Source organism: Meles meles, chromosome 6, assembly GCF_922984935.1.
Source record: "Meles meles chromosome 6, mMelMel3.1 paternal haplotype, whole genome shotgun sequence".
NCBI classification, from domain to species: domain Eukaryota; kingdom Metazoa; phylum Chordata; class Mammalia; order Carnivora; family Mustelidae; genus Meles; species Meles meles.
The window spans coordinates 152,615,361-152,633,012 of NC_060071.1; the positions used below are offsets into that span (position 1 = coordinate 152,615,361).

At 42.3% G+C, this 17,652-nt stretch overlaps 1 pseudogene; it reads right to left on the minus strand.

The window, feature by feature from the left end:
* LOC123943704 overlaps positions 1-17,652 on the minus strand; it is a 43,545-nt pseudogene that overhangs the window by 12,191 nt on the left and 13,702 nt on the right.

The window sequence follows — 17,652 nt, forward strand, 5'->3', positions numbered from 1 at the left end:
AGTCTTGATGGATAAAGTATTCTTGGCTGCATGTTTTTCTCATTTAGTACCCTGAATATATCTTGCCAGGCCTTTCTGGCTTTCCAGGTCTCTGGGGACAGGTCTGACGTTATTCTGATGGGTTTTCCTCTGTAAGTAAGGAGCCTCTTTGTCCTAGCTGCTTTCAAGAGATTTTATCTACAATTATGATTTCTCAATTTTAAAATCAGTTGCCTTAATTTTTTTTTTTTTAGAATCTATAATCTTGGGGGGAGGTTGTTCTGCCTCTTGTACATGAATGCTGGTTCCATTCATGAGATTGTGAAAATTTTCATGGACTACTTGTTCTACTATATCTTCTAGACTTCTTTCCTTCTCCTCCCCTTCAGGGATTCCAATCATTCTGACGTTGGAACGTTTTATGGCATTATTTATTTCCCTGATTCTGTTTTGGTGGCATCTAAGCTGTTTGTTCCAGGATTCCTCCTGATCATTTCTATCTGTTTTTCCTCTAGATCACTAATTCCATCTTCTGTCTCAGTTACCCTAGCTTTTAGAGAATTTAGATTCGATTGGAACTCATTGAGAGCTTTGTGAACTTCATCCCTCGTGGCTTTCATTTCTGCCCTAAAATTGTGAACCTCATCTCTGGTGGCTTTCAATTCTGCCCTAATCAATTCTGTTTGGTTATTCATGGCTTTCTCCAACCTATCTATTGCCTGGATTATTGTTATCCTGAATCCCTTTTCCGACATATTGTCTATGTCGATTGCCATTATCTCTATTGCAGAAGGTCCATCCTCTGTATTTTTCTTCTGTTGGGCATTCCTCCTCTTAACCATTTTGGTGAGTGATGACTGAATGGATGTAGCTGCATATATCAATTGTGGTGCAGTCAAGGTTCACCCTGGAACGTTTCTGAGCAATCTGGATTCCCCACCTAAATGAGCGAAAAAAGAAAAGAAAAAGAAAGAGAGAGAGAGAGACAGGAAAAAAAGGGAAGATAAAAGAGAAGGCTCAGCCCAAATGGGCCCCAAGGTAAGATTTATGAATTATACAAACAAAAACAGACAAATATGTGCAAATATGTGCAAATATATATATGCACAAAAAGGAAGAACCTCATCAAAAAGAACCCCAAGTATAAGATTTGTATACTATCAGGACAAACACAAATACACAGAAACACTGATGGAAGAAAAAGGTGGGAGAGTGGTTATAAATTCTCAGTGTGGGCAGGGAAGATTATTTTGATTCTTCTTGGTTGTATCTTGATATCTTTGTTAAAGGACTCAACTTTCCTAAGATATAGGGGGAATAAAAATTGGTTTACCTATAGGGGTAGCATTCATTGGGGAACGGGGTTACCTTGAATTTTAACTCATATAAATATTAGAAAATAAAAATCAGAAATGAATAAACTAACTAAACTAAATTAAAATTTAAAAAAATTTAAAAAAATAGAAAAGCAAAAGAAATACATGGGTGTATGTATCAAAAAGTTCAGGTTATAAGGTTATTATGGAATTTGATGTACTGGACATCTCACTGTGATGGTAAATAGGTTAAAATTATCTATATATAAAAAAATGAACCGGAATAGTGGGAACGAGTTAAAAATTAAAGTTGTATCTATGAAGTAGTGGTGGTTGTTCTCTTGTCATTTTTTTTTCTTTCCTAGTTGGTTTTCTGGGGGAGGGACCTGCCACATGGGTTTTAAGTCAGTGATGTTCCCTGAGTTAAGTCCTCCCACCCCCCTCAATGGGGTGGGCTCTAAGGAAACCGGTTTTTCAGGCTTTTGTTCTCTGGAGGCTGTTATGTTTTTTTGTCTTTTTTTTTTTTCCTCTCTCTTGCCTTGACAGCTTTTGATGGTTTTGGGAGGTTTAGTGGAAAGCAAACTGCACCCCAACCTCCCTCTCAGAAAGAAGCCTCAGATTGCTCCCCTATGGGTGTTGCAGAGCTGCTGGCAGAGTAGGTTCCAAGTCGCGGTCCCTGGGCATGCAGGATCTCCTCCTTGTACCAAAAACCATGGCAGCAGCGGCTGTCTGGGAAGCTCCAGACCACCAGAGAGGTTCCAAGCAGCGATCTCACACTGAGAATTTCTCACTGGCCCGGGCTGGGAGTGCCTGGTCTTTCTGCATTGAGAACACTGGTTGGCAGGCCCCTCTCCAAGGGGAGGGTGTGGGGCGTGCACATCTCAGGCTCTGAAAGCATGGCACAGAGTTCTGCCATCTGGTGAGGCTCCCAGCCCCTCACAGGGCCTGGACCCCATGCCTTCTTGGTGCACTGGTAGCTCAGGGACCAAGACCTGGTTTCTCCGCCACACTCCCTCTGGCTCAGCACCAGGGGAGGCTGTCCTGGGTCTGGGGACTTAAGCCCCTGTCCATAACCACCCCAATTCCCACAATTTCCCCCCGCAATCTTTTGCTTTTTTTGAGTGATTTCAACCAGACTCCAAATTAATGCTGGTCCCCAGTCACAGGGCACTATCATATTGGGGTATTACTTTCCAATCGGTTGCCTCTGGTGACTCTCTCCCCCTTTTGTTTATCTTCCAATATCAGTCCAACGTTCCCACTTTGCTTTACCTGCCCACTGGCTTCTTTGGCACCGGTAGAGATCCAGGTGTGTATAATTCTGATCTCAAGCTGATTTCATGGGTGATCAGAGTTCTTTGGTAGGTAATCAGCTCACTTTATGGTACAGGTTGAAACGGTGCCTCCTCCTACTTCCCCGCCATCTTCTCTCCCTGTTCTTAATTTCTTAAGGAATCTCCACACTGTTTTCCAAAGTGGTTGTACCAACATGTATTCCCACCAAAGTGTAAAAGTGTTCCCCTTTCTCCACATCTTTTCCAACACATGTTGTTTACTTTCTTGTTAATTTTGGCCATTGTAACTCATGTAAGGTGGTATCTACATGTGGTTTTAATTTGAATCTCCCTGATGGCTAGTGATGATGAACATTTTTTCATGTGTCTGTTAGCCATTTGTATGCCTTCATTGGAGAAGTGCCTGTTCATGTCTTCTGTCCATATTTTGACATGATTATCTTTTTTGTGTGTGTTGAGCTTGAGGACTTCTTTATAGACCTTGTATATCAGCACTTTGTCTGTAGTGTCATTTGCAAATATCTTCTCGCTTTCTTTGGGTTGCCTCTTTTTTTTTTTTTTTTTTTTTTGACTGTTTCCTTTGCTGTACAGAAGACTTTGATCCTGAGGAAGTTCCAAAACTTCATTTTGGCTTTTGTTTCTTTTGTCTTTGGAAATATATCTTGAAAGAAGTTGCTGTGGCCGATATCAAAGGGGTTACTGCCTATGTTCTTCTCTATGTTCTGATGGATTCCTGTCTCACTTTGAGGTCTTTTACACATTTCGATTTTATCTTTGTGTATGGTGTATGATAATGGTCGAGTTTCATTCTTCTACATACAGTTGTTCGGTTTTCCCAGCACCATTTATTGAAGAGACTTCCACAGAATTTCTGACACAGGCAGGATGTGGGTTCTCACATTGGGTCTCTTGCACAGTGATACACATCCATGTCCTTGGAGTTCAGGCTGCTGATCTGTAGATAGGCAGTGCTGACAGAGGTGTCCGTGGAGAAAACAAATCGACCAGGGAAACCCTGAGCATACGTTGGATTCCCAGTTTCATGTTGATCCATCCACTGCACTTCAGGATCTTTCCTGGTGCCTGTCACACCCAGTTCATTGCATAGCTATGAAGGTGTACCCAGATGACTTGCAGGAGACCTTCACAGATTCCCTGGGTTTCCTCACCTCTGCCTCAGATTGCACCAGCTGCACCTGGGAGTGGACACCTGTGGAGAGGGAATAGCAGAGGATGATTTCATGCTGACTGGCCCTGGTCCCCTCCTCTGCCAAAGGACTGGGGTAATTCTCTACCTGTAACCAATACCACCAGGAAGAGGATTCTCCAGCTCCAGTCCATTGTGAGGTGCTGTGCTCTTATGGTTTCTACAAAGGATTGTGTGCAGCTCTTGGGTGATATTCTCAGGGCACAGACATGTGCATATTTCACCTAGTACACCTTGGCTCATTTGCATATTCATAAAGCAGAATATTTCATATCAGGAAATGGCTCATTCAGAGAGAAGACACGTCACAGGAGAAACATTCCTGGGATGCTGAGGTGCCACATCCTAACCTCTGTTGGAGGATATACACCTTTGACACATCCCCTACTCAGTGTTACCAGAGCTCTTTCCACTGAGAATGAGCCTCAGTACAGAGCTGTGGAGGCCACTGGGTAAGTTAGTTTCCTTAGTAATAGAAGTGGGTGCTGATCTAGGAACAGAGGACCAAGGATGGCAAAACTGGTGTGTCAGTCCCTGTGGACCTGCATCTGTGATGCCCTGTGCACCTCCCTTCTCATGTGGAGAGATGGCATCTGGGTAGAGAAACACCTGAACCTGAGTAAGGTCACCTGGATGATGTGTCTGATAGACTCAAATGCACATATTGTAAGGAAATGATAGTAAGCCTAACATAACTTTGTGTATAAAAATTATATATTCCTACCGATGGTAGGTAGATGGTGTATTGATGAAGGTTCAGTGTGGAGATGTCTGAGTTGAAACTCCTATGAAATTGGTGACAACCTTAGGGGTGTCCTACAAGAATCTCTTGTCCTACAGAATCTCTTCTAACCAGGTAATGTGTTCAAATGTAAACATCAAGAAATCATCCCCCTATTTAAGACAAAAAAGTCATGATCATCAAACTAAAAATGCTTTAATTAACAAAAGATGTCTCATTTAATGGTAAATGACTAAACCATTTCCTTGGAAGCCATGAACAAGTCAGTCAAGCTCCATGATATCCTGTATCAACATTTTAATGGATAAAGAAGATGTGATATATATATGGAATTTTCTTAGCCATAAAAAAATTTGCGAGAGACATTGATGGAACCAGAAGGGATTAAGCTAGAGTGAAATAAGTCAATTAGGTAGAGAAAATTATCATATAATTTCACTCATGCGGAATTTAAGAAACAAAACAGGATCATAGGGGAATGGAGGGAAAAATAAAATAAGACGAAATCAGAGAGCTAGACAAACCATGAGAGACTCTTAGGTCTAGGAAACAAACTGAGGGTTGCCAGAGGGGAGGGGCTGGGGTCTGCTGTAAGTGGGTGATGGATATTAAGCGGGATATGTGATGTGATGAGCACTGGGTGTTATAAGCAACCGATGAGAACTGAACTTTACCTCCAAAACTAATGACACACTATATGTTAATTAAGTGAGTTTAAATTAAATAAAAAAAAAAAACTTTTCAATTGGAGAAGCAAAGCAACAAGTACTAAATATGTAACAACAAACCAAATCCATTATTCATGTGTGACATGTGTTTGTGGTTTCTGGTCAGATCTGTCAAAGACTGGAAGTCTTTAGTCTGCCTGTTAGCTGAACAACTGAAAGTCACCAGCTCTTTTCAGACCCACCAGAGATGTTGTGATAGGATATCTTTGCCTTGGGGCACCTGGGTGGCTCAGTGGGTTAAAGCCTCTGCCTTTGGCTCATGTCATGATCCCAGGGTCCTGGGATCAAGCCCTGCATCGGGTTCCCTGCTCAGCAGGGAGCCTGCTTCCCTTCCTCTCTCTGTCTGACTCTCTGCCTACTTGTGATCTCTGTCTGTCAAATAGATACGTAAAAAATCTTAAAAAAAAAAAAAAAACAGAGGATATCTTTGTCTGATCAGGCAGCTATGACAAGTATGCCTGGGTAGCATATAAACTATAGAAGGGAATTCCATCAGAGTTATGAAATATGGAAGTCCAAGTTCAAGTCATGCAGTACATCCAGGCCCCCTCACTCAGCCTGTGCTTGGAAGGAGTCAGTCTCAGTGATCTCCAAAATGTTTTGACAGTAGTTCTAGGCTTCACTTTAGAGCCTCATGGTGCTCTCAGAGTCTTGATGAGTAGCTCCTTGGTTATGTTGAGATGGTCAACCCATAACCACTCCCTCGTCAATTATTTCCACATCCTTCTTGATTTCTCTGGAAAAAGATCTCTCCTTCTTTCCAGTAGAAACTGGCTGAGAATTTTCCAAAAATTTCAGTTCTGCTTCATACTGATCAATGATTATGTCTTCATATCATTTGTTCTTCCCACACTTTACCATAAGAATTCAAGAGAAACCTTCTGATGCTTTAAGCCTTTGCTCATAAATTCCCTCAGCCTCTTATCGAGTGGGACCTCTCCCAAGTTCTTCCTTTCAGATCTCAATGCAAGCAAGCTCTTTACCAGTCTACAGCATAGTTCACCTCCCCTCCATTTCGCAAAGGCACATTCCTCACCTTGTCTGTGACATAATCAGAGTGGTCTGTACTATTCATGTCTTACCACATACTGTTGACAAGCAGTTAGATACTCTCTAGGAAGATTGCAGCTTTCACTGTAGGTCTCTCCTTTCCTTCTGGGGTCTCCCATGAATTACCATTTATGACCACTTCACGACAATGTAGGGTTCTTCTGCACACATCACAGAAGGCTTCCAGACCATAGCTACTACATCCAAATGGCCTCCATGATTTAGGTCTCTGTTACACAGCACCAGGATTCTCAGGATGGTATACAGAGAGCACAAACCAGGTAGCTTAGAAATCAATTTCTCACATTTCTGGAGCCATCAAAGTGCAAGATCAAGGTATTGGCGTGTTCATTGTCTAGCAAGTACCTCCATCTGGATCCTTGGGCATGTCTTTAATCTGCATCTTCATATGGCAAATGTAAGGTTGTGAGAATCCTGTGGGATCATGACAACTCTGATTATATTCAGAACCTCACACTCTCCCAGAAGGCCTTACTTCTTTGCCATTTCTTTGGACATTACGTTACAACATTTGAATTTGCAGGAGACACATATATTCAGATCATAGTGTAGGGAAAACTGTGACCCAAAAATTGAGTTTACAAATGCGCATAAGCAAGGAATCACAACTTACTAGGGCAAAAGCCACCCACAGATATATCCACAGGACCCACCGGAAAATAGAGGCATATGTACAGGACCCACAATAAAATAGGAATATTGAAAGGTAGATGGTGAATTCATGAAGGTTCAGTGTGGAGATGTCTGAGTTGAGACTCCTGTGGAATTGGTGACAACCTTAGGGGTGTCCTACAAGTTTGTGTTTTAGGTACCAAAACCCCACCTCATTCCCCCAGGAAAGAAGGGATGAACATTTTCTGTGTTTCTGAGGTGGGGAAAGATCCTCTTGAGAAACTTGCCAGATAATTCAAGATCTGGGGGAAGGTAAATACCCAAATCCAGTTCATTATAGATTTTGGGTGGGGTAAGGGAAGCCCCCCCCCCTTAGGCCTTCCTGTGTCACTTCAGTGAGGTGTAACCTGAGAATATTTTATGAGGATGACATCAATGGTCTCAGGCCAGGGATAGAAAGAACAAGCACAGACTGTAAATACCCGTCTATACCCACAGCTTATTCCCCTACCATAGGGATCTTCTATAATAATAACAGAAAAAAAGCAAAAGAGAACTAGAAAACCAGAAGTTATTTTTGAATTCTATATGGAATCCAGATCAAAATGAGACAAAAGCACGGACATGAGAGGAAATGTCAGTGTTGCCTCATCAGTGGTTGATTCATTATTTTTCTTCTGAATTGTATTTTGGGCTACAGTTCCCAGGTTAGGTCCACTTTCAGGTTCTGTCATCATGGTAGACATTCGTTATTGAGCCTTACTCTACAACTGGCACCTGCTGGGGATCATGAAAGAGTGACAGGACTCTAGCCACATGGGGCTCAGGATCCAGGACAGGTTGAGGGAGAGGTTACAAGTGGGCAGAGTGAGGTCATGGTGACTTTCTATGGGATAATTGAAGGATAGAACCTGATGGGCAAGGATCCCGTCTCTACCAACCAGATCTGATGATTCATGTGGGTTTCCTGTGTGGATGCCCGGAAACACATATCAGACACATCCCCCAAGGCTGCTCTCATAGACTCCAGGACAGGACCCAGCACTGTGATAGGTTTTTGTCTCTGGTTGGTAACCTGCAGGTCACCCTGCATGATTCATTGGGGGGAAATCTGAGAGCGCATCCCATCAGGTGGACTGCCTTTCCACCCAAGAGATAGAGAAATTGCTCCAGAAGGATAGTTCCTGATCACCAGTGTCCACCCACTTGGATAATGAGCCAGAGGATAAACCGTAGCTATGAGGACACGGATCCAGTTTGGGTAGATGTCCTGGGGGTATTTTCATAACCATATGGAGGCAGTGTGTGCCTGCTGAGGGCAGACAACAGGCACTAAGCTCTCAGAAAGCCTGGGCTGTGCAGGTCCTTCTCAGGGATGATGAGAATTCCTGCAGGTCCTTTTTGGAGAAAGAAAAACAGGATATGGATGAGGTTGATGAAGGAAAGTTCCCTAGGGACTGGTGAGATATCATTTACACATAGGCAATGTTATCTCCTTCTGGTTGGCTGCATGGCTAATATGAGAAATTAGAGAATGAAGAAATAACCATATACATCCCTGAGTGAATCTAGAGAGGCTAGAGGGGAAACCCCCTATCTCAATAGAAAGCCCCCCCCCCCAACTGCCCCTGCTCCTGGGTCTGATTTGTGTCTGTGAATCTTGAGTGCACCATGCTTATGTGAGCACCCCCTGGTGTCCTGAGCACCTAAAGACACTGAACTATCTGATCCTTCTATCTTAAGCACTCCCTGGTGCTCTGAGGACCGCTGTGCCCTGAGATCCCCCTGGTGTTCTGAGTGACTCCTGGTGACTTGAGCACCTGTTGGGGACCTGAGCTCCCTCTGATGACCAGAGGGCCTCCTGGGGTCTCGAGCACCCCTGCAGCCCAGCTACTCTTGTGTCCCTGCAAGAAAGTTTGTGTTTGGGCTCACCACATGTGTGTATGTACTGCACACACACATTACAGTAACACACAGTGGTATCCTCAGCTCTCAGGATGTTCAACTACAGAATCAAATGTTCTTGCCATTGTCTCAGGAGATATTGAATTGGCCCTTCACAGTTTCTTTGTAGTATATGTAACTACAACCACTCATAATGGCTGAGACCCACTGCAGCCCCTTCCCTGGAGTCTGGCAGACCCAACTCATGCTGTAGTCACTGAAAGTGAACCCAGAAGCTGCACAGGAGTGTCTCAGGGACCCCCCAGGCTTTATCAGGTCTCCTCCAGACTCTACCAGTGACACCACCCAATGGATACCTGCAGACACAAGACATCCTGGTCAGGTAACTGTCCTTGACTTATTGTTTTTCTTACTCATATCCACTTTCTTATTCAAAGTCTCTTGTTCTCTGTAAATTACCTTTGAAACTAGTAACAAGGAATACCCAGCCAAGAATAAACTCCATCATGAGCTGACTGTGTTCTGTCCTGAGCACTGAATGGAAAACCTGGTAGGCTGAGACTGGCCCTCCCATCCCAGCTGCAGGCTCAGTGCTGGGATGGTTTAATCAGGAGAGGGTGTACCTTATTAACGTGTCCCTTGACTATATAGCCAGCATGGTATCTATACTGACAGAGAGGACAGTAACCAGAGAAGCTGGGACTGCCTTTGATTTGGTGATACTGACAGGATTTGGTAAAAGATGAAGTTTAATTATATGACTTTAAGAGTACTTGCTTGGTTTCCATTTACCAGTTTGATTTCACATAGTCACACATATTAGGGTGTAGGTATCATATTTCCCCTTAAAGTGACATGTTCCTACACCCAGAAATGTGGAGGGTTTGTGAGGTGTCCAAGAACACTCTGGGGTGAGAGTGAGCCCTGAGATTTGGACCTGTGCTCCTCCCACAGGACCTACTACCCACCCTGAGGCCCCTGCAGGACAGAGTGCACAGGCTCATGGGGAACGTGGGATCCTGCCTGTAATGAGGGCAAGATGAATTTGTTTGTTCTAGAATTGATGTGAAATACAGAATCAGGGTACATACAGGTAGTCTTTCAAGTCTCTAAGTTTTCACTGGCACTCTGTTCACCCCAAGTCATCTCTGGGAGTATTTGTAATAGTTTTGATGAGTGTGCTTGACCTGGATGAACTGCACACAGGCAGAGGGTGTGAGATGAGAAACACGGGTGTCAGAATCAACAGTATCCTTGGGCGCCTGGGTGGCTCAGTGGATTAAGCCGCTGCCTTCGGCTCAGGTCATGATCTCAGGGTCCTGGGATCGAGCCCCACATCGGGCTCTCTGCTCTGCGGGGAGCCTGCTTCCTCCTCTCTCTGCCTGCCTCTCTGCCTACTTGTGATCTCTCTCTCTGTCAAATAAATAAAAATAAAATCTTTAAAAAAAAAAAAAAAAAAAGAATCAACAGTATCCAGAGCAAGCAAATCCATTTTCCACAAAATTTTCTGTATTTTCTTTGCATTTCATTCTTCCTCATTCCCTCTTCACTCTGTCCCTGCATTACTATTGATCTTCATGTTATCTTACACTAGCTTTAATTTTCTAGAATAGATCATTTTGTAATTGTATGAAATATACCTTTATCTGGGCTCTCTACTCTGTTCCACAGGTCTATGTGTCTGCTTTTATGCCAGTACCACGCTGTCTTGGTGATCACAGCTTTGTAGTAAAGCTTGAAATCAGATAACGTGATGCCACCAGTTTTGTTTTGGTTTTTCAACATTTACTTAGCAATTTGGTGTCTCTTTTGATTCCATACAAATTTTAGGATTATTTGCTCCAGCTTTTTGAAAAATACCAGTGTAATTTTGATCGGAATGGCATTAAAAGTATAGATTGCCAAGGCAATATAGACATTTTAACAATGCTTATTATACCGATCCAAGAGCATGGAATGGTCTTCCATCTTTTTGTGTCTCATTCAATTTCTTTTTTTTTAATTTATTTTTATTTGTTTATTTACAGCATAACAGTGTTCATTGTTTTGGCATCACACCCAGTGCTCCATGCAGTACGTGCCCTCCCTATTACCCACCACCTGGTTCCTCAACCTCCCACCCCCACCCCCACCCCCCTGCCGCCCCTTCATAACCCTCTGGTTGTTTTTCAGAGTCCATAGTCTCTCATGGTTCATCTCCCCTTCCAGTTTCCCTCAACTCCCTCTCCTCTCCATCTCCCCATGTCCTCCATGTTATTTGTTATGCTCCACAAATAAGTGAGACCATATGATACTTGACTCTCTCTGCTTGACTTATTTCGCTCAGCATAATTTCTTCCAGTCCCGTCCATGTTGCTACAAAAGTTGGGTATTCGTCCTTTCTGATGGAGGCATAATACTCCATTGTGTATATGGACCACATCTTCCTTATCCATTCATCCGTTGAAGGGCATCTTGGTTCTTTCCACAGTTTGGCGACCGTAGCCATTGCTGCAATAAACATTGGGGTACAGATGGCCCTTCTTTTCACTACATCTGTATCTTTGGGGTAAATACCCAGCAGTGCAATTGCAGGGTCATAGGGAAGCTCTATTCTTAATTTCTTCAGGAATCTCCACACTGTTCTCCAAAGTGGCTGCACTAACTTGCATTCCCACCAACAGTGGAAGAGGGTTCCCCTTTCTCCACATCCTCTCCAACATACGTTGTTTCCTGTCTTGCTAATTTTGGACGTTCTAAGTGGTGTAAGGTGGTATCTCAATGTGGTTTTGATTTGAATCTCCCTGATGGCTAGTGGTGATGAACATTTTTTCATGTGTCTGATAGCCATTTGTATGTCTTCATTGGAGAACTGTCTGTTCATATCTATTGCCCATTTTTTGATATGATTATCTGTTTTGTGTGTGTTGAGTTTGAGAAGTTCTTTATAGATCCTTGATATCAACGTTTTGTCTGTACTGTCATTTGCAAATATCTTCTCCCATTCCGTGGGTTGCCTCTTTGTTTTGTTGACTGTTTCCTTTGCTGTGCAGAAGCTTTTGATCTTGATGAAGTCCCAAAAGTTCATTTTTGCTTTTGTTTCCTTGGCATTTGGAGACATATCTTGAAAGAAGTTGCTGTGGCTGATATCGAAGAGGTTACTGCCTATGTTCTCCTCTAGGATTCTGATAGATTCCAGTCTCACGTTGAGGTCTTTTATCGATTTCGACTTTATCTTTGTGTACGGTGTAAGAGAATGGTCGAGTTTCATTCTTCTATATATCACCGTCCAGTTTTCCCAGCACCATTTATTGAAGAGACTTTTTTCCATTGAATATTTTTTCCTGTTTTGTCGAAGATTATTTGACCATAGAGTTGAGGGTCCATATCTGGGCTCTCCACTCTGTTCCACTGGTCTATGTGTCTGTTTTTATGCCAGTACCACACTGTCTTGGTGATCACAGCTTTGTAGTAAAGCTTGAAATCGGGTAACGTGATGCCGCCAGTTTTGTTTTTGTTTTTCAACATTTCCTTAGCAATTCGGGGTCTCTTCTGATTCCATACAAATTTTAGGATTATTTGCTCCAGCTCTTTGAAAAATATCGGTGGAATTTTGATCAGAATGGCATTAAAAGTATAGATTGCTCTAGGCAGTATAGACATTTTAACAATGTTTATTCTTCCAATCCAAGAGCATGGAACAGTCTTCCATCTTTTTGTGTCTTCTTCAATTTCTTTCATGAGTGTTCTGTAGTTCCTCGAGTACAGGTCCTTTACCTCTTTGGTTAGGTTTATGCCCAGGTATCTTATGGTTCTTGGTGCTATAGTAAATGGAATCGATTCTCTAATTGCCCTTTCTGTATTTTCATTGTTGGTGTATAAGAAAGCCACTGATTTCTGTACATTGACTTTGTATCCTGCCACGTTACTGAATTGCTGTATGAGTTCTAGTAGTTTGGGGGTGGAGTCTTTGGGGTTTTCCATATAAAGAATCATGTCATCTGCGAAGAGAGAGAGTTTGACTTCTTCCTTGCCAATTTGGATACCTTTTATTTCTCTTTGTTGTCTGATTGCCGTTGCTAGAACTTCTAATACTATGTTGAACAAGAGTGGTGAGAGTGGGCATCCTTGTCGTGTTCCTGATCTCAATGGGAAGGCTGCAAGCTTTTTCCCATTGAAGATGATATTTGCTGTGGGTCTTTCATAGATAGATTTTATGAAGTTCAGGAATGTTTCCTCTATCCCTATACTTTGAAGCGTTTTCATCAGGAACGGATGCTGGATTTTGTCAAATGCTTTTTCTGCATCAATTGAGAGGACCATGTGGTTCTTCTCTCTTCTCTTATTGATGTGTTCTATCACACTGATTGATTTGTGAATGTTGAACCAACCTTGCAACCCAGGGATGAATCCCACCTGGTCATGGTGGATAATATTTTGAATGTGCTGCTGGATCCTGTTTGCTAGGATCTTGTTGAGAATCTTTGCATCCATATTCATCAGTGATATTGGTCTGAAATTCTCCTTTTTGGTAGGGTCTTTGCCTGCTTTGGGGATCAGGGTAATGCTGGCTTCATAAAAAGAGTCTGGAAGTTTTCCTTCTGCTTCAATTTTTTGGAACAGCTTCAGGAGAATTGGTGTTATTTCTTCTTTGAAAGTTTGGTAGTATTCCCCAGGGAATCCGTAAGGTCCTGGGCTCTTGTTTTTTGGGAGGTTTTTGATCACTGCTTCAATCTCATTACTAGATATCGGTCTATTCAGGTTGTCAATTTCTTCCTGCTTCAATTTTGGGAGTTTGTAGTTTTCCAGGAATGCATCCATTTCATCTAGGTTGCTTAGCTTATTGGCATATAACTGTTGGTAATAATTTCTGATGATTGTTTCTATTTCCTTGGTGTTAGTTGTGATCTCTCCCTTTTCATTCATCATTTTATTAATTTGGGCTTTCTCTCTTTTCTTTTGGATTAGTGTGGCCAATGGTTTATCGATCTTATTGATTCTTTCAAAAAACCAGCTTCTAGTTTCATTGATACGTTCTACTGTATCTCTCGTTTCTACCTCATTGATCTCTGCTCTAATCTTGATTATTTCCCTTCTTGCATGTGGAGTTGGTTTGATTTGTTGTTGATTCTCCAGTTCTTTAAGGTGTAGAGACAGCTGGTGTATTCTGGATTTTTCAGTGTTTTTGAGGGAGGCTTGGATGGCTATGTATTTCCCCCTTAGAACCGCCTTTGCTGTATCCCATAGGTTTTGGACCGAGGTGTCTTCATTTGCATTTGTTTCCATGAATTGTTTAAGTTCGTCTTTGATCTCCTGGTTGATCCAAGCATTCTTAAGCAAGGTGGTCTTTTGCTTCCAGGTGTTTGAGTTCCTTCTGAACTTTTCCTTGTGATTGAGCTCCAGTTTCAAAGCATTGTGATCGGAGAATATGCAGGGAATAATGTCAGTCTTTTGTTATCAGTTGAGTCCTGCTTTGTGACCCAGTATGTGGTCTATTCTGGAGAAGGTTCCATGTGCACTTGAGAAGAATGAATATTCTGTTGTTTTAGGGTGGAATGTTCTGTATACATCGATGAGGTCCATCTGGTCCAATGTTTCATTCAATGCTCTTATTTCTTTATTAATTTTCTGCTTCGATGATCTGTCTATTTCTGAGAGAGGTGTATTAAGATCTCCTACTATTATTGTATTCATATCAATATGACTCTTTATCTTGATTAATAGTTTTCTTATGTAATTGGGTGCTCCCATATTGGGGGCATAGATATTCACAATTGTTAGATCGTCTTGGCGGATAGTCCCTTTAAGAATTATGTAGTGTCCTTCTCTATCTCTGACTACAGTCTTTAGTTTAAAATCTAATTTATCTGATATTGAGAATCGCTACTACGGCCTTCTTTTGAGGCCCATTGGTATGGCATGAAAGATGTTTCTCCATCCCTTCACTTTCAGTCTGGGTGTATCCGTAGGTTCAAAATGGGTCTCTTGTAGACAACATATGGATGGGTCCTGTCGTTTTATCCAATCTGCAACCCTGTGTCGTTTTATGGGCGCATTTAGGCCATTCACATTGAGAGTGATTATTGAGAGATAGTTTTTTATTGACATCGTGTTGCCTTTGGAGTCTTTCTGTCTATAAATTGTTTCTGTATTTCTGTTCAATGATATTCTTAGGATTTTTCCTCTCTTATAGGACCCCCCTTAATATTTCCTGCAGTGTCAGCTTGGTGGTTGCATAGTCTTTTAAGCCTTGCCGGTCTTGGAAACTCTTTATCTCTCCATCCATTTTAAATGTCAGTCTTGCTGGATAGAGTATTCTTGTTTGCATGTTCTTCTCATTTAGTACTCTGAATATATTTTGCCAGCCCTTCCTGGCTTTCCAGGTCTCTGTGGAAAGTTCTGACGTTATTCTAATGGGCTTTCCTCTGTATGTAAGAAGCTTCTTTTTCCTAGCTGCTTTTAAGAGGGTCTCTCTTGAAACATAATTCCCCATTCTAACGATAAGGTGCCGTGAGGACTTTCGGGAATCTAAAATCTTGGGAGGAAATCGTTCTGCCTCTAGTAAATGAACGTTGTTTCCATTCGTGAGATTGGGAAAATTTTCATAGACAACTTCTTCCACTATATCTTGTAGACTTCTTTCTTTTTCTTCCCCTTCAGGGATTCCAATAATTCTGATGTTGGAATGTTTCATGGCATCGTTTATTTCCCTGATTCTGTTTTCGTGGCTTCTGAGCTGTTTGTTCCAGGCTTCCTCCTGATCCTTTCTCTCTATCTGGTTGTCCTCCAGATCACTAATTCTATCTTCTGTCTCAGTTACCCTAGCTTTTAGAGAATTTAGATTGGACTGGAACTCATTGAGAGCATTTTGAACATCATCCCTGTGGCTTTCAGTTCTGCCCTAACATTGTGAACATCATTCCTGGTGGCTTTCAGTTCTGCCCTAATCAATTCTGTTTGGTCATCCATGGCTTTCTCCAACCTAGCTATTGCCTGATAATTGTTAGTCTGAATTCCTTTTCTGACATATTGTCTATGTTGATAGCCATTAGCTCTGTTGCAGAAGGCCCATCCTCTGTATTTTTCTTCTGTTGGGTATTCCTCCTCCTAGTCATTTTGGTAAGAGATGACTAAACAGATGCAGCTGGACTTATCGATTGTGGTGCAGTCCATGTGCACCCTGGAACACTTCTGTGCAATCAGGATTCCACACCCAAATGAGAGAAAAACGAGAAGAAAAAGAAATAGAGAAGAAGAAAGAAAAAAAAAGGGAAAGAAAAAAGGAAAAAAAGAGAGAGAGAGAGAGAGATAGGAAAAAAAGGGAAGATAAAAGAGAAGGCTCAGCCCAAATGGGCCACAAGGTAAGATTTGTGGAGTATACAAACAAAAACAGACAGACAAAAAGAGTGATAAAAGTATATGACAAGAGAAAAAAATATGTATATATAAGCAAAAAAAAAAAAAAAAAAAAGAGAAGAACCTCATCAGAAAGAACCCCAAGTATAAGGTTTATATATTATCAGGACAAACACAAATTCACAGAAACACTGACAGAAGGAAAAATTGGGAGAATGGTTATTCATTCTCAGTGTGGGGGAGGAAGGTTATTTTGATTCTTCCTGAAGGTATCTTGATGTTTTTGTTAAGGGACTCAACTTTCCTAAGTTACAGGGGGATTAGAAACTGGTTTGCCTATAGGGGTAGCCTTGATTGGGGAAAGGGGATTACCTTGAAGTTTAACTCTATATGTATAGTAGAAAATAAAAATTAAAAAAGAATAAACTAGACTAAACTAAGTTAAAATTAAAACAGAATTACAAAAATAGAAAATCAAAAGAAAAACACGGGTGTATGTATCAAAAAGTTCAGGTTAGAAGGTTATTAAAGAATTTGATGTACTGGACATCTCGGTGTGATGGTAAATAGGTTAAAAATTATCTGTATGTATTTAAAAAAAAGAACCAGAATATTGGTAAAGAGTTAAAAATAAAAGTTGTATTTATGAAGTAGTGGTGATTGTTCTCTTGTAGTCTTTTTTTTTTTTCTTCCTTCCTGGTTGGTTTTCTGGGGGAGGGGCCTGCCACGTGGGTTTTCAGACAATGATGTTCCCTGAGTTAGGTCCTCCAGCTCCCCTCAAGGGGGTGAGCTCTTTTTTTTTTTTTTTCCAGGAAACTGTTTTTTTCAGCCTTTTGTTCTCTGGGGGTTTTTATGTTCTTTCATCTGCTTTCTCTCGCCTTGACAGCTTTTGATGGTTTTTGGAGGTTTAGAGGAGAGCAAACAGCACCCGACCTCCCTCTCAGAGAGAAGCCTCCGACTGTTTTGCAAAAGCTGCTGGCAGAGTCGGTTCTGAGTCACTGTCCCTGGGGATGCAGGAGCTCCTCGTTGTACCCAAAACCAGGGCAGCAGTGGCTGTCTGGGCAGCTCCAGACCGCCAGAGAGGTTCGGAGCAGAGATCGCACAGTGAGATTTCCCGCTGTCCCGGGCTGGGAATGTCTGGTTTTTCTGGCTGCCAGAGCTCCAGGCTAGCGCCTATGAGCACCTTTCCCAAGGGAGGGTGTGGGACGTGCGCGTTTCAGCATTGCCTTCTGGCCAGGCTCCCAGCCCCTCACGGGAGCCAGACCCCACTCGTTCTCGGGCGTGCTGGCGTTCAGGTGCACTGGCCGCTCAGGGACAGAGACCTGATTTCTCCGCCGCATTTTCTCTGGCTCCGCGCCAGGGGAGGCTGTCCTGGGTCCGGGGACTTAGGTCCCTGACCCTAACTGCCCAGGTTCCCACTATTACCCCCCGCGATCCTTTGCTGTTTGTTTTTTGAGTGCTT